The sequence below is a fragment of the Salvia hispanica genome, chromosome 4 (assembly GCF_029641045.1).
Source record: "Salvia hispanica isolate PSC_SH4W2 chromosome 4, Shi_PSC_v1, whole genome shotgun sequence".
NCBI lineage: Eukaryota > Viridiplantae > Streptophyta > Magnoliopsida > Lamiales > Lamiaceae > Salvia > Salvia hispanica.
This window is the reverse complement of record NC_142695.1, coordinates 42,758,434-42,776,794: the sequence shown is the minus strand read 5'-3', so window position 1 is coordinate 42,776,794 and position 18,361 is coordinate 42,758,434. Positions and strand designations below refer to the sequence as shown.

General features: G+C 42.0%; 1 pseudogene; it reads right to left on the bottom strand.

The window, feature by feature from the left end:
- LOC125195180 (V-type proton ATPase subunit C-like) overlaps window positions 1–18,361 on the bottom strand; it is a 43,224-nt pseudogene that overhangs the window by 3,024 nt on the left and 21,839 nt on the right.

Sequence of the window (18,361 nt, the reverse complement as noted above, 5' to 3'; positions counted from 1 at the left end):
ACATTTGATTCACATAATTGTAGTTGATTTGCATAATTATAGATAGTAATTATATTTGATTTATTACTAGTAATATTTAAAATAGTTCAATAATAGTAGCATATCATATGTAACTCCTAATTTTTTGGGAATAGTGAAATTATAGGAGCAAAATTAATTTATATGCGTGTAATTAGTTGATTGATTAACCTATAATTATATTACTCCACATCATATCATAGGTCAATAATTGTTTTTTTTTCATAGTTCTATAATTTATTATGCATGCAATGAATGTAAGTATAATTTTATTTAGCCATTTAATTAATTAGCAAACTAGGCCCGGCCCAGCCCGGCCCGACCCACTTGCCAAATGGGCCCGGGCCCAGGCTGGGCTCATTAAAAATACCAAAACCCAGGCCCGGCCCGGCCCGCTTCAGACATGGGCCTGGGCCGGGCTGGGCCGGCCCCGCCCACTTGACACCTCTAGTCATAAGTGAAACGTGGGATTCTTAGCAAGGCGGTGATGTTGAGAAGGAAAGCTTGGTGAAATGAAGATATTAGATGGACATTGGTCGGGTAAGGTTGATTATATACTTCCATATATAGCTCCTTAATACGTCATGCTGTAGCTTGTGACAATGATAGGCTGCGTCTTGGTCTACGGCATGTGAGATTCAATGATAGAAAAAGTGAAGAGGGTAATCTACAAGTAAGCAAGAACGAACCCACATGAATTGACTAACTTCTAAGTTGTGGTTGATGCAATCTTAGTACCACTGGTGTAAATGGTAAAATAAATAAAAAATTTAGCTAAATAAATTGTGCCCCGTAACTGGTGTAGCACCACTGCAACAAAGAGCTTCTCAATGTCTCTTGGTCTGGCATCGGCTTTTCAAGCTCTTGCTTTCGACAATCTTGTTGTGTCTCTGATTATATTCAAAATCACGAAACTATATTGCATAAAATGTGATCCAGTGTAGAATCCGATCAGACAGGAGAAAACTCAAGAAAATTCTGAAAAACTCGAGAAGTGATGCTGAAAACAGCAGGCATGAGAAGAAATAGTATGCATAAGAAATTGCAACCTCACCTGAAAACTCTTTTCACGTGCCTTAGTTCTAAAATTGTCAGAGTATCTCGACTGAATAATGTTACAGTATATAGAGCATATTCATTGTCCTCGTGCAGCTTCTTGGAGGATCTAGGGACCTAGAAAATAATTCTATCTATAGGTGGGATTTAATGATAAGAATACAGTCAATAATACTAATGTTCTGTTAACAGGTGGAATTTCTGCAATCACATGTGGCAAACTTGGCAATGAATGCTGAAATGTAAATAAGGCCCCTAGAATGGAAATGAGAGATAAGAACATAACGGCATTGTAACCATTAAACAAGCACTTACAACATACTCTGTTAGTGTCTCGTAGCTTGATAGCCAATCCTTCTGAGAATACTTGGAAACAACTGCAAGGAGGGTTATTAAGTGTTCTGAAGTAACAATGTCTTGGGGCTTACCAAGTTGGAAAGGTCACGAACAGCTAAGCTGCACAATCTCAACTAAAATGGTAGTCTTTGATAAATGCTGCTATTGTATTCCCCATCATCAAGCCAGGAAAGATCAAATCCTCCCCCCCTCCCCCCCCGCAAGGAGGGTTATTAAGTGTTCTGAAGTAACAATGTCTTGGGGCTTACCAAGTTGGAAAGGTCACGAACAACTAAGCTGCACAATCTCAACTAAAATGGTAGTCTTTGATAAATGTTGCTATTGTATTCCCCATCATCAAGCCAGGAAAGATCAAATCCTCCCCCCCCCCCCACCCCATACACACACAGTAAAATATTCAGTATGCGAATGAGTGTTTGTTAAAGGACAGAGAGAGAAGGCACAATGAATTTACTATCCAAAACTCCATCTAATAGAAAAAGGAAATACCAAAAGTACCACAATTTTCAAAGTTTGTATGTTGCACAGAACCTGACAACCAACACGTATCATAAATACGACAAATATCATTTTCCAAGTGATGCCTCTGTAGAAGACAACACCACACATCGTATTGTATCCTGCACCTGTTCCAACTTGAGGTAATTTCTCTAGCCGGAGAAAATAATAGTGTATGTAGAAATAGAAGGAAAAGTGTCATTTTTTTGCACCTATAATACGATATCTATGATGTTTAAAACGCTGAAGACCAGGCTATCCTCCAATTCAAATTGATCTTAGACGTAACGCTCTCTTTATTCAAACATAATAAAACCAACATCCCTTAAATATCTTCATATCTATACAATGTTGATCATCTTTTATCATATAAAAAATTATTTCAAAGTTTAAACGAAGCCATGTGGAGAACTAATAAATTAATAACATCCACGATCTATATTTAGATTAATCATTTATGCATCTATATTTTCAAGGGAAATATCACTCAAGACTGGATATTTAGTAGTTTATCCATGTCCAAAGAACGTAAGTTGATAACCTTCCAGGTAGGCCTTACAGGCTAGTGATTTTATAAATGTGCCTAAATTTTGTTGAGATCTATTATCTCTACTAGAACTGTAGTTATGCAGCTTGGAGCTTTGACTTCTCCAAGTATCTACAGGGAATACTTCTATTCTAAAGGAACTCCAAGAACGGGGGTTTAGTAAGCAAATAATTCCTGGTAATACCAAGAGAAAGTAATGCATACAAATTGAAGTTTCTCCTTACAATATGTGCCAGATATATCTGAGTTAGAGGAAAAACGAAAAATGGAGTCTCAAAATCCAGAAGAGCTAGAGCATTCATGCAAATCATGGTAGCAGCATGAGTTCCCTTCATTAAAACATATATTCTAGGAATTAAATGAATGCAAACTTAATATATTCATTTGTAAAATGTACCATATATCTTGCAACAAGACCATGCCTTTGCTAAAACACATGCATTTGATGCCTGATAAGTCGTATTCTAAGCCTTGGTTACTGCTCAGTCGTGAAATGCATGTATTATCTGCAAAACAGTTGCTCAAGTGTGCAGGATTAAGGGATCCAAGTCAGTAGGAGACGATTCAGGTGACGCAAGTGAAAGAGCGCTAGAAGGGTGCAATACTGACCAGGATGCATGCCAGAGAAAAGGCTCGAGATGGAGAAGAAGGATAGCTGGGATGATCATTAACAAGGGCAGAAAAGTCAAATCGTGAAGGAAGTCTACCCTAAAAGCAAGGGCAAGCCTCCCTATAAAAGAAGCCACATGGAGAGAGAAAACAGAGTTTGGTTCGGAGTTCGCAAACTCTCGGTTCTCACACACACTTAGTAGAATTCTCTCTAGAAGATCAGTCCTTCAGCATTATCCAATCTCTCGTTCCTCGCCACAGCTATGGTCACTTGACGTCCAAGAGTCTGCCGGAGAAGTCATCAATCTACCGTTCCAGCCAGTTTGTCGTAGTAGTATAGCAGTATCACCGCCCGGAGTGGCAAAACAATCGTTATTTGCTTTCTAGTTTAATTTTTACCTGCTTACTTCGTTGGATCTGTTGCAAACATTTATCTTTGTTGCCTCTTGTAGTACTTAGTGAAGATCCAAACGTTTAAGTTATGAAATTTCTATTCTGAATGTCTCTTTGGTTTGAGTTTGCTTCATTCTGCCTAGGAAAGTTAGATTTAGTTATCGCCTTTAATTTCTAAGTGCGTGCATGTATTTTCTTTCGAGTAGGCTAGATCCGCAGTTGTTGATCGAAATTTGTAGTTATGTCTCAGTTTGAGTTTTCGTGCATGAGTTTCCTGTTCTGCACTGTGATCACCACCTTGCATGTTAGTCAGTAGAGATAGTCTGCAATTTCAGCTGTTCATCTTAATTTAAGCATTTTAATCAATGGATCTTGAGTTTTTGAAATTATGAATCTGAGTTTAGTCATGGAGTTTGTGTTCATATGATTTCTGTTAATGTTTGGTGAAGAAGAAAACGTCAAAATCAACTTTAGCCTTGGACCACTTTTACTTTTTGAGTTACTTTTGCTTTTGTCCCCCACTTTTTCAGTTGTACCTTCCAGACCTGTCAGAAAGCCAACCAGCCACCAGATATACCTTGTTGTCTAATTTTCCTCTTTTAGTAACTGTCTACTTTTCGTATACCTCTAAGACAACTTGTCCCCTTTTTCACGAACACAACCACATGCCTGTTATTTTCACGCCTACTAGTCAGTAGAGTACCACCTTTATTTCTCGCCTAGGTAAAATCTCAACCTAAGCGTGGTAGCTAACCAAAAACACCCAAGAATGTCACCGCAGTATCCGAACGTGTCCATCCTTGTGGGATTCGACCCTTACATCCATTATACTAATCAATAGAAGTGGGTTGAGGAATAATTGTTTGATACCAAGTTCCGGTTATCGTGCCAACGACTCAGCTGGGTCGGGAATCTCATCCTGATCAGTTGGATACACTCTTGCAATTACATACGTTGACCGAGAGAAAACCTGCACTTTCAAAATGGTGCCGTTGCCGGGGATGGATGGCGTTCATATCTGTTATTGTGTGTGATCTTTTTGGTGTACATACTGTTCATAATTTTCATTTTCTTTTTATTTTCAGTTTATGAGAAGTAGCTCGGCTCCTGGCCAGTGGAGACCAAGGATACTTCCCCGAGGAACAATACTCGTTACCACTCATTCTGGCCTGTCGACAGCACTGTCCGACCTAGGCACGAGCAGCGACGAGGAAAAAGAAGATCTAGAGTACCAACTCTCGGAGCTTCCACTCCAACCAGTAAGAGCACTAGTGAGAATGGCTGACCAAGGTGAGGACGATCCCGAGCTCGCAACACTTACTGCACATGCTGACGGAGATCCCCCACAAGCCATAGTTGTCACCCCAGACTAGACTGCCTGTGATGTGAAACCCCACGTTATTGCAATCCTACCAACGTACTGTGGGAAGAGTTACGAGGGACCCTACGAATTCTTAAATGAGTTCTGCAAAATCTGTAAGGCACAGAGGCGGCCAGCAGGAGCAAGCGAGGATGATTACAGACTGAAGGCCCTACCTTTTGTCCTAAAGGGAGAGGCCAACACCTGGTTCATGCGCCTGCCAGCCGACTCCATCAATACATGGGCCGATTTCAAGTAAGTTTTCCTAGCTGAGTTCTTCCCGTCTTCAAAGACAAGTGCATTGAAGAGGAAAATATCGTGTATAAGGCAAGAATACGATGAGACCCTGAGTGAGTACTGGGAGAAGTACATGAGTCTTCTGGAGTCATGCCCCAACCATCACATGAAGGAGATAGAGGTGCACCACACCTTCTATGAGGGAATGAACAAAGAAACAAAGGATCTGGCGAATTCATCATCCGGAGGCGATTTCACACAGTTGAGAGTCAGTGAAGCCAGGAAGGTGTTACGCAAACTGTTGAATGCGAAGAAGACATACGACAACGCAAGGGATGGGTACAACAGAGAAAGGGTAGCAAGTGCTTCTGCTACTGACCAGGAGGAAAGGACGGATTTGAAGATGGAGGAACTAAAGAAGGAATTACTGACTGCAATCAAGCAGAACACTCCACCACCTTCTCCGACTGGAGGAAAAGAAGCCCCAGAACTACCATATGATCAGCCGGACGACTCGCCAGATGTGGAGCAAGCAAATGCCGCAGGATATTACAATTCTAAGGGCAAATGGATTCCGGGAAGGCAGAGGGATGCACCGTGGAGGGACCACCAAAACTTCCGATGGGGAGATGGAAATCAGAATCAGAACCAAAATCAGGCTCAGAATTAACCCAACCCCCACCCGAACCAAAATTTCAACCGTGGCCCAACGAACCTTGACTACCAGTCTAACTGGGCAGGAAGGAACCAACAACCTCAGAACCGAAACCCTCAAAACCAGAACCCGAACCCTGCCTATGTGCCACCCCATCAGCGAAACAACCAGAACCAAAACCAGAACCAATATAACCAGGGGCATCAACATAACAACCACGACCAGTACAAACCTCCTGCCCAGTATAACCAGTACCCACAAAACCAAAACCAGCAAAATTTCTCGGGCTATTAGTCAAACCCCCCACCCCAGCATTACCAGCACCAGGGCTCGAACTAATTCCATCACCCAAACAGGTCGAGGAGGTCCATGGAGGACATGATGAGAGAGATGTTTGCTTCGCAGCAGAGCATTAAAAGCGACTTGCAGTCCAGTAACGAAACTATGCAAGGAATGCAAAGTGCCCAGAAGGAGCATATGGCAAATATGGATATGATGAACAGGCAGTTGGCCCAGCTCGCTAACTCGGTGGGCAAAATGAAAGGGAACTCAGGAAAACTCTCATCTACAGTCCATGTACATGAAAAGGCAAATGTGAGTAAGATTACACTGCGGTCCGGAACAGGCTATAATGGAACTCAACTCAAGAACCCTATTGGGGAATCTAGTAGAGCGAGGGTGCTGAGCGACACTGTCTCAGCGGAAGTTCTCAAGAGGCCTCTGCCTCAGATGGAGGATCCGTTTTTCCTAAACCAGAAGCCTACTGAGGAAGTAAAGGAGGGAGAAACACAACCGGGAAACGAGCAACCTGAAGGAGCAATACCCACATCGGGACCTCAAACCCAGGAGGCACCAAAGGAAAGTCCACAAAGACTAACTGAAGAGGCTAAAGGGGAAAAACCGTTTCCATATCGATTTGTTACGAAGAGGAAGAAAGAAAACCCTGTGAATTTCATGTCGATCTTTGGAAAGCTGGATGTCACCATACCATTCCTCCAAGCCGTGAGACTGCCCCCTCTAGGGAAGTTCATAAAGGAGTTCATAGCCGGAAAGGCCTAGGAGGATGGAAAAATCATGGTAGAAGGGATAGCGTCTGCTATTGTGCAGGAGAAACTACCACCCAAGAGAGCCGGCCCAGGTATGTTTACTTTACCCATAACAATTGGAGATGTGAAAACCGAGCATGCAATGTGTGATTTAGGAGCATCTATCAATGTTATGCCGTTATCCATTTATAATCGGTTGAAGGGGGTAAGGTTGTCAAATACTAGGGTGTTGATCCAACTGGCTGATAGGTCATGTATAAATCCTGAGGGTGTGTTAGAAAATGTGTTGGTCAGGATACAAAACTTTACTTATCCTGCTGATTTTTATGTAATTAGAATGAGTGAACCAGAGGCTAGGGAGTCTAGCGGGATATTGTTAGGAAGACCATTTTTAAGAACGGCTAAGACAATTGTGGATATGGCTGAGGGGACAATCTGCATTGACTTTAATGGTGAAAAATTTGTTTTTGACATCAATAAAGCCATGAAAAAACCAATAGATTCTGAAAATCTATGATATGTTGATGTCATTGACCCCTTAGTCCAAGAATTTCTTGAGACCAAATTATTGCAGGAAAAACTCCAAGCCTTGGATGTGTATGCCCAGGCTGATGTGGAAGCAGCTGCATGGTGTGATCTGATCCAGTAGCCGAGGGTTAACTGACGAGGAGATCGAAGGAGCAATTACGGAATTCTGTCAGAAGTCGGAACTAGCGGGATCCGCAGGGGCTTTACTACCGGCCAGTATGGAGGAGAAATCAGATGGAGAATATGAGCAAGAGGAGGATTCTAAAAAGAACCCTCTACCTACAGATACACTACCCCCACAGGTGGAGTTGAAGAAGCTGCCAGCGAATCTTAAGATAGCCTACCTCGGTGAGGAAGACTCGTTCCCTGTAATCATCAATAGTGGGTTGACAGAAGAGCAAGAGGCAAGGCTACTAACTGTGCTGAGCAAAAATAAGAAGGCTATTGGATGGAGCCTTACGGACTTGGTGGGGATAAGCTCAGATGTCTGCATGCACCACATTAGGCTGGAGGAGGGAGCCAAAGCACATAGAGATCCGCAAAGGAAGGTGAACCCAAACATGCGGGAAGAGATATTGAAGGAAATCTTGAAATTGCTCTCGCTGGGCATTATATACTCGGTACCCGATAGTGAATGGGTCAGTCCAATCCATATGGTCCCCAAGAAATCAGGGATCCAGGTGGTTAAGAATGAGAGGAATGAGTTAGTGCCCATGAAGCTGCTAGACTTTTTGTTTAGACTGTGTGCACAAAAAGGAATAGCAAGCTTCCTAGGTCCAGCGAATCCACTAGATCACAAGGTGTAGGAACTCATGGATCGTTGGAAGATCTCGGTCGTCGGATACACAGAATACCTCTTCAAAAACCCTCAACCACGTATACTAAAATTAGCACAGGGAAGTAGGGATCGATCCCACAGAGATGAATGCGCAATTAAACATGTTCAAGGATTCGGGACAATTTTTGGGTTGGCTGCTGCCACGCAATTTGGGTTGAGGAAATTAAACTAAACTTGGAGTGAAATCTGCTACGCTAACAGCTAGATCTAGGCAGAAATAGAAATCATGCATATAACTGGAACAAACAGGACAATTACTAGATCTAAGAAACTATTCTCTAAATTACCTAGACCTGGGAAATAAACTGACGGTGGGGACCATTGCTGAAAAGGTAAAGTACGGATGAAAAGCTGGGAAACAACTAACTAAAGTACTAACTAACAACGACATCATCTTCTCCAACAATTTGCATAAAAATTTCAGTAGAAACAGAGGTGGAACGTGGATCAAAACGAAGCAGAATGAATTTAAAGCAATTAAACAAAGAACAATTAAAACTACGACAGATCTACAGCTACTAGATGAAGTAAAATTAAAAGAGAGCAGAAAGTTCGAAATCCATGCACAACTTGATTCTCCTATTCAGATCCAACTTCGGATGCTAAATCCACTCCGGATCCAAGCATCCGAAACAAACTCCGACCAAAAGTATATCCATAGCTACAGATTCACCAAACAACCACCGATCAACAACAACAACACAGATCCACAACCTATTTCCCAAATCAAGCACAGAAACATCCAAAACAGAGAATAACATTCAACTGCCGAAATAAAACTTCAAACAAAAAACTCATAATCAACATAAATCAACACAAAATAAACACCATCATGACATAAACTAAATGCATAGATAATCGGTAAGTATCCAGCAACCAAATCGACTTCCCAAACGATGAAGTTCGACGAGATAAAAGTGCAAAAACTGAATGTAAACTGATTGTATCTTCGCCCTCCGTGAGGACGGTGTTACCACTAACTCTCTCCGAAGATGAAACCCCTAGAAACCCTTAACTACCCCACAATTCCCATGTTTTCCCAAGTGTGTGTAAGTGTGTGAGCTGAGAGCAAAATCATGTCTCTGGTGTGTGCTGCATGCTCCTCTATATATAGGCATAGAAGTGGGTCCAACGAGGTATGAATAGTCTTTGTTTCCCTCAGCTTTCGACTCCCTTCGTCTAGCCATTTTTCTCTTCAACTCTGCTCACTTTCCTTCACTTTCCTTCGCTAGTCCCTTGCCTCCAGCTCTTCCTGGATCTAGCGATTCCTTCACACACCTGGCTTAAAAACTGCGTTAGACCCAGTAAAATAATTTTTTTTAAAATAAATTTTTTTTCACCACATAACCGATGCATGAAATTAGCCTTATCAGCCCACCAGACTAGTAACTGGATGGGGAATGTGTATAGATTACCGAAAGCTGAACACTGCAATCAGGAAGGACCATTTCCCCCTACCACTCATCGATCAAATGCTGGAGCGACTGGCTGGGAGGAAATACTTCTGTTTTTTGGATGGGTACAGTGGCTACTTTCAAATCTATGTGAACCCGGAGGACCAGGATAAGACCACGTTTACCTGTCCGTTTGGAACCTATGCATATAGGCGTATGCCATTCGGCCTATGCAACGCCCCCGGTACTTTCCAACGGTGTATGATAAGGCTAATTTCATGCATCAGTAATGTGCGAAAAAATGTTATAATTTGCTGGGTCTAACACTTTTCCTAAGCCAGGTGTGTGAAGAAAATCGCTAGATCAAGGAAGTACTGAAGGAGATGGTCTAGCGAAGGAAATGAGCAAAGTGAGCAGGAATTACAAGGAAATTGGCGTGACAGAGGAGTCAATAGCTGAGGGCATCAAAGTCTTATCTATACCTCATTGGGCCCCACTCAAACGCCTATATATAGAAGAGCATGCAACTCAAGAAATGATCACTTTTTCACTTTTCTTAGCTCACACACTTTACACACACTTGGGAATGGATCTGGGGTAGTCGGGAATGGAAGGTTACTTCTTAGAAATTTCGTGGTTGGCAACACCGTCCGAGTGAGGGCGAAGATACAATTACCTTTAATTTCAGTTGTTTTGCTTGTTTTTATCGTCGAACTTCACTTTTGGGAGTCGACCTTGATGTCGATGATGCTTATTTGTTTTACCGTTTGTTGATCTGCGTTTAGCAGTTAAATTTCAAGTCAATTTGCATAGATCTCTCTGTTGTTAGTTTATTTCTTCAAATGTTATGTCGATCTCTGTTTATTTTGATGTTGAGGTGTTTGATATGAAATTTGGTGACAGATCTGTGGTTGTTTGAGTATTCAGAGTTCCTTGTTTAAATCTGACGTGATGGAGAGTTTCTGTTGTTTGGAGTTCATGTCGGACGCTTGGATCCGGAGTGGATTTAGCGTCTGAGGTTGGATTCGACGTGTGGAAAGATAGTTGTTCGATAGATTCTGTTTTTCTTCTTGATTTCTATTTTACTTCGTCTAGAGTATGTAGATCTGTTTAGTTCTTCGTTTGTTATGCATTAATTTGATTTCAAGTAAGTTGCTCTGTTTTAATTTTGCTTATGTTGCATTTCTTAAGAAGTTTTACGCTATTTGGTTGTAAAAGACGATGTCACTGTCAGTTAGTACGAGAGTTAGTTATTCTGCCAACTTTTCATTCGTACCTTGCTTTTTCAGACATGGTCCCCACAGTAGGTTTATTTCCTCGGTCTAGTAGTGTAGAGGTTTTCTTAGATCAAGTGTCGGACAGTTAATTTTCCTTACTACGCTCTTTCATGATTTTGCCTAGGTCTAGCTGTTAGCTTAAGAATTTTTAAAAGTTCCCAAGTCAAGTTAATTTTGATTTTCCTCAACCCAAGAAAATGCGTGGCAGCAGCCAACACCAAAAACACACCCAAATCCTTGAATATGAGTATTACGCATCCTTCTCTGTGGGATCGATCCCTACTTCCCTATGCTATGTTTAGTAAAGTGGTTGAGGGTTTTTGAAAGCAGAACCTTGTTTGTCCGACGACCGGGATTCCTCGCGTTCAACGAGTTCCTAGACCACGTGATCTAGTGGATTAGCTGGATCTAGGGGACCTGTTATTCTCTATTTCTGAATATTCACACACACAATTAGGATATATGGCTTTCCAAATGGCACCGTTGCCGGGGATGGATGGCGTTTGTTGTTATTTCATTTAAGGATTTGGAAATAAAATTTTGATTTCTGTTATTTTCTTCCTCCCTGACAGTTTATGAAAGCAGGCTTCCAATCTGGAAGTTGGGCAAGCTCATCTGGATCAGGGAGTGGCCAATACAAGTGGGGAGTCAAGGAATCTACATCTACCATCACCACCAGATCAGGATTGAGGACGGAAGATCCATTTCCGTTCGAGTCAGAAAGTGAAAAGGAGTGGAATTCATCGACAGAGGAGAACCCAGGGACATCAACCGAACCAGAGCATTCCAAGACCGAGGAGGAGAAGGACCCAGATATGGCTCATCTACTAGACCCCGATCCGGAAATAGGGTCGCTCACCGCACATCTTGACGGTGAACCTGCTCATGCTATAGTCTCGAACCCACGACGGAGGTCGATCGACATCAAGACGAATGTACTTGGAGTTCTACCAACTTTCTCTGGGCGTAGGAACGAATGCAACTATGAATTTTTGAACGAGTTCAGCAAACTATGCAGCATTCAGAAGCGACCCAACGAGGCAACAGAGGAGGACTACCGTCTTCGAGCAATTCCGTTTGCTCTCAAAGGGGAGGCGAACACTTGGCTGCTGAGGCTTCCACCGGACTCGATCAACACGTGGAAAGATTTTAAACTGGAATTTCTGGATTACTTTTTTCCATCCAACAAGACTGATGCACTTTTTATTTGCACTATAAATACCTGCAAGTATACAGAGTAGGTATAGTATAGCAAAAGGTTAGTACCGGGTATCGAACACGGGGAAGATGTACACAAAGTGTCTATCTTCTACTAGAACTCAATTACTATCTGGAGAAACAAGAATTTTTGGAAACTTTTGAAAACAGTAAATATTAAAAACAGTAAACAACTAAATGCAAGCAAATCACGGAGAGAAAAGTATAGAGATAAGGGGAATTCCAGGGATGTGCTTTCACTTTTATGGTTATACAAATTCCAAACTACAATACCCTAGCACAGTTAATACTTTGAAAGGACGAGTCACCTAGCTTATGCTCATGTGATACAAACGTTGATTACTAACATTAAGGTTGTCAATCCTAACACGTAACTCCAAAAAGCTCCTAAGACCCTTGAAAAGTCCTCACTCTCAATTAACAGTGTCGTTTTAAAGGAAGCTAACTGTAGTGTCTACTAAGTGGATCTAACTCGCTAGAACTCTGTCACAGTTATGAAGCAAGTTGTATTGAATCATACATAATTGTGTCACTCAATTATGAAGCATCATGATTAACTTAGGGAAGAAACAAAGTAAAAACAAAACGGATATTAAATAGAAAACGGAATTGTATAACCAAAGTTGCTACTAATACATCCCTAGAATCCTATGAGTTTAGTTACACATGACTGAATAAACTAAAAACATAGATTGAAGGGAAAACAATTTGAACATAAAACTAAAGCAAATAAAACCCGTAGGTTGAATCCTTGTCGTTCTTGATGTTCTTGAAATCCTTCTTCAACTCCTTGCACAATTGAAGTACTCTAGCTTTTGATCTCTATGAATGTTGCAAGTAGTCTTTATCTTTCTCTATGAATGTGTTCTTGTTGTGTGAAACTCTCTTTTTGATGAAGCTTGAGGTCCTATTTATAGGGGAAGATTATTCCTCATCATAGAAGGAAAAGATCTTCAAAATTTGGTAAATCTTGGAGCAAATCTAGGGCTGGTCGGATTCGCCGCCTTTCTCCGGCGGGCCGCCGCACCTTGGCCGGCGGTTGCCGCGTTGGAGTCCAGAGACTCTGACCCTTCGGTGGCGGACCGCCACATGTCCTCCGGCGGTCGCCGGGCGAGACTCTTCTCCTAGCGTAAATTTCCGAGGCGGGCCGCCACATAGCTCTGACCGCCGGGCGCCGGCGGTCGCCGTACAACTTCGCGGCGGTCGCTGGTCGCCGTCTGACTCCAGATTTCCAGACTATGCGTTTTTACTCCCCTTTTCGGCTCAAATATGCACATTTCTCACAAAACACGTCAAAATACCAAAATGTATAGAATATGCAAATAATGGACATGTAGAGTGATTTTGATAACAAAATCGGACCAAATAATGGCCTTAAAACAGTGCAAAATCCGGGCGTATCAAAGACGAATGCCTTGAAGAAGGAGATTCAGGAGTGCAAACAAGAATACGATGAGTCTCTAAGTTCTTATTGGTCCCGCTTCAAGGGGTTGGTTGACGCTTGTCCAAACCACAGGATGATAGAAGCGGAGACTTACTATTTGTTCTATGAAGGTGCAAACCCTGAATCAAAGGACTTGATGAACTCCTCGAGCGGGGGAAATTTTACCAAGAATAAGGCAAGTGAAGCTCGGGAAACCTTGGGGAGGCTGATCGAGGCAAAGAAGGCCTATGATAACCCGCGAAGCATATTGAGGAGAGGATCAGCTAATGCATTGATGGATCAAGAAGATAAGAAGGTGGAAGATAGGATCGATAAACTGGAAAAGGCCCTGCTAAATGCAATTGAGAAATACAATCCGCATGCTCCAGTGGAAATTGAGAAATCCCCTGGTCAAGAGGAAAGACAACTGCAACCATACTACAGTCAGCCCTGCGAAGGGGAGTGTCAAGCTCAAGCAAATTCGATGGGAAGTTGGAATCCCGATGGAAGTTGGAATCAAGGAAGACAGAGGGACGCTCCATGGAGGACTCACCCAAACTTTAGATGGACTGACCATGATCAAAGCCAGCCACCTCCTTTGCAGCTCACGAATTTTGCACACCCTCCGGAGAGGCATTCCAGCTGGTCAGGGAAAGGTCAAGAAGGACAATTGCAGCTGGGGTACAGGAATCAGGACCAAGCTAATTGGGGAAACAAAAATCAGAACAACCCAGGAAGCTCCTATGTGCCACCTCATCAGAGAAACAATCAAGGGAATTACCAGAATTCCCAACCGAATCGTCAAGGGAATCAAGGGTCTGGTGGCCAGTACAATAACCATCAAGGAAATCAAGGGTGGAATAACCAAGGTAACAATCATCAAGGCAACTATCGACAGAACCAAGGTCAAGGACAAAATTTTGGTCAATTCAACTTTAGACCACAGTGGAGTTTGGATGACATGGTCCATGATCTGGTAAATTCACAGCAGTTCATGCAAGGTAACCTACATTCCAACAATGACATGGTGCACAAGTTGCAAGATGCTCAGTCTGAACATAAAGCCGCCATGGACATGATGGCAAAACAACTTTCCCAGAACGCAGTTTCCTTGAATGAGATGCGAGGGAATGAAGGCAAACTTCCTGCTACCGTCAAACCGCCAGACCGAGCAAACATTAGTCAAATCACCTTGAGGTCTGGGCGGGATTATGAAGGGCCGACGTTGGAAACTGATGAGGAAGTGCCTATGCAAGCTAAAGAAGGGAAACAGAGTCAGAAACATCAAGAGGAAGGCACTAGACCGAGGGAGATCCTTATTGATACGATCATGGAGGCCGTGCGTCAAGGATTTCAGCTACAACTGGATTCAACCGAAAACCGTCCTATCGAGATGATATCCGAAAGCTATGAAACTGCCACCATTGTCTTCGTCTTGGAAACGGCTTCACGTGGGTATCTTGCACATCTCAATCGGAGTCCGAATGAGGGAGTTATGACGGTTTTACGGAAGTCGCGCAGAGAAGGCCGGGAGCTTCTGGAAAAACGCCCGGCCGGGCGTTTTTTACTGTGCAAAACGCCCGGGGACAGGGAAAACGCCCGGGCCGGGCATTTTGGCATGTGAAAAATGCCCGACCGGGCAATTATGCCGATTTTTTTAGATTTTGTGGGCCAACTTTCTATTTTTGGACCCATAGTATAAATACCTCTTGATGTCATTTCTTTTCTGGAGGTTTTTGCTGAATTATATGCTTGAGAGATTTGTTCCTCTTTGAGAGGGTTTCCTATCCAATTCCTAGATTTAGGTTGCTTGGTTCATCAATTCTTAGTGAAGTATGGATCAAGTAGAGGTATGCTTCAAGGTTTGTGGTTTCCTTGAAGATCTAGCCATGGATGCATGTTAGTATGTTGTAAGTGTCTTAGCTTGCCTCATCAATGACTATGTATATCAATTTCCACCATATCCAATGCTATTTCCTTCTTTGTTTATCTTAGTTTCCTATTTCTTGTTGGGTTGCCATTATTGATACAACAGAAAATCTACTTCACAAAAATATTAGATCAATCACCTACAAATTGGGTAAATCCTGGGGAAATGGATCACAAAATACATGGATCCACATCATTTGGTATCTAGAGCCTAGTACCCACTAGGTGTTTGATCTATTGTTGCTTTGGGTTGGATTATTGTCCTTTGTTTTTGCTCTGTTTTGTTGGGATGATCGGATTGATCAATTGTGCTTAGATTAAGCTAAAATTTGGTGTGTATGATCTATGTTATGTGACCTACGTACCTGAAAAACTTCATCAAAAAATTCCTTCGTTTGCCTAGTTAACCGTGGAGATTAACATTATTGCCCTGTTTTGGCATAGTTGGGGAAAACCATACAAAACATATCCAATCATCAAATCTGACTATATATGGCCATTTTCCCCTTGATCTAGACTTGTTTGGGAATCTATCCATCAAAATTCATCCAAATTGGGCGCGGGAATCAATACCAAAAAAAAATCATAAAGATCAGCCAAATTTCAGCAAAAGTGTCACCCCTTGTTTGTTTTTCTTTGACTTGCATCTTGCTAATATGTGTTTATGGCTTTGTCTTCTTGATTTTGTTGACCAAGGAGTATACCTTGATTGATCCACCTCAAGCACTTAAATTTTGGAATTGGATTTGTGAGTGTGAGTGAATCCACCTTTCTCACAATATTCTAAGCCTTTGTCGAGAGTTATTGGGGAGTGATTTGAGGGGGGTTTGGGACATCAAGGTTGAGTTCATCTTCTTAAATTCTACTTTCTTTTATTACTAACCTCTAGGACTAGTTCCTAGTGTTTGTTTGATTTGTAGGTACTTACTCTATGCCTCCTCGCACCCGGTCCAACAAAATGGCGGGGACAAGTGCGGAAGGGGAGGAAACAAGCATGACTCACCCTATACCCGATGGGGACCTTGTAAGCATGATGGCCTGCATGATGAAGGAATTCAAACAAGAGATGATGATCCAAATGGATGTGCGAGCAAAAGAATCCATTGCTCAATCAAAAGAATCCGAAGCCCGCATGCTTGCCGCCCAAAACACTTTATTTGAGGAGTTCAACACCTTGAAGGGAGGCCGCACATCTAGGACTCCTACTTCTAGGGGTAACAATCTACCTAATGTTGCCCCGGAGGAGATGATGGAAGAAGTGGTGTATGAGGGATGGCAAAGGGGGAATGATAGAAATAGAGTCAATCACATGGAGAATGATCGGTTTGGGGGAAGAAATGGTGCCCGTGGTCGTTTTAAAGGTGACTATGAATCATGGTACCATGGAGATGGGCTTGATAGAGGGTATAGTGGGAAAAGAGCTCCCAAGTCTCATGGAGAGTGGTATTCTAGGAGGGTGAGAGATCAAGTTAGCCATAAGGGGTTTGAGAGGCCAATTGAAGAAGAAGTCTCATATAGAGCTCGATTGAGGCCTACCTACCCACATGGTGGTGTTGACACAAACCAAAGAGGTAACTCATCAAGTAATTTGGCTACACCCTCTTCTTTCCATTTATCACATAAGTCTCTTGATGTATATGGAAATGTCTCCTCTTCGAAGAGCTTAATCCAAATTAGTAGAAAAAAAGAACGAGAGAGAGAGAAAAGGCTTGAGAGTGAATGTGAGTCTAAAAAGCCAAGAGAGCGTGATAAAAGACAAGAGTGTGAGGTGCAAAAGTCAAGAGAGAGTGGTGGGGGTGAGAGAAAAGAAAAATATCAAATGAGAGAAAAACCACAAGCACAAGTGAGTAAAGGGTGCTTGTTAGATTCTAAGGTCAACCTTGGGTGGGCACCAAATGATCCTTTGCCTCTTGCCCTTGGTGAGGAAACTAAACCCTTACCCACTAACACTTCTTCTATGTCTTTTTGTGTTCATGAATTTGTAGGAAATTTAATTGAAGGCGTGGAAATGAGGCATCATGTTGTACATGGCTTGGAAACTACTCACCTGGAGAAGGAACAAGAGGAACGAGGGCAAGTGGATGAACTCCTTGCCCAAGGTTCAAGTGCACTATCCTTATCTCCTTGTGATGTTTCATTGAATGAGATTATATTAGAGAAGCCCCTTTGTGTTGATAAATTTGTTATTGATGTCTTGTGTAAAAAGTGGTCTCATGAGCTTGAAACTTTGAATGCTAAATCTACCTTTGCACCATATATTGATCCTTTCTTGGTAAAATCAAGCATTGAGAGACATGACATTTCTCTTGTGGCTTCTACCTTGAATGTTGGAGTGACTTCCTTGTATGCTAAGATGCCTAAGCTTTCATTTGTTGGTAATTTTGAGCTTCATGTGTATGTGGGTGAGGATAGTAAGACCAAGAAGAGTAACGTGGATAATGACTTTAGAACTTGGTGTTTGCTATGTTTCATTGCAAAGTGGTTAAACCCTTCAATGGGATTGGAGTGTTCTATGGCCGTTTTGTGAAGGATTTTTCCACTCATATGCCTCTTGTGGATGGTGTTGTGATTAATGACATAAAATTGCATCGTTCTCATGTTTGTGATATTATTTTAAAATTGTTGGAGCATTTGTGTTGGGGTAATTTGGAAACATTTCTCTTGATACTTGATGTTGCTTCTCATAAGTTCCCCATGCATGATGTTGTTCTTACTCTACATGTTGTGCATGAAGGTATATGGATGCATTGCTCATATATTTTTGATCATTTCTTGAAATTGTTGGGACAATTGAGTGAGATCCCTTGTAATAAACTTGGTTTGTTGGTTGAGACACTTTCTTGCAAACTTAATGTGAATTATCATAAACCTCCTCTATATCCTGACCTAGAGTTTGTCAATTTATGGAAGAGAACTTCTTATTTGAGCAAGAATGGTGTGTTAATGATTGAAAATGATTGTTCGTTGCATGAGCGTGA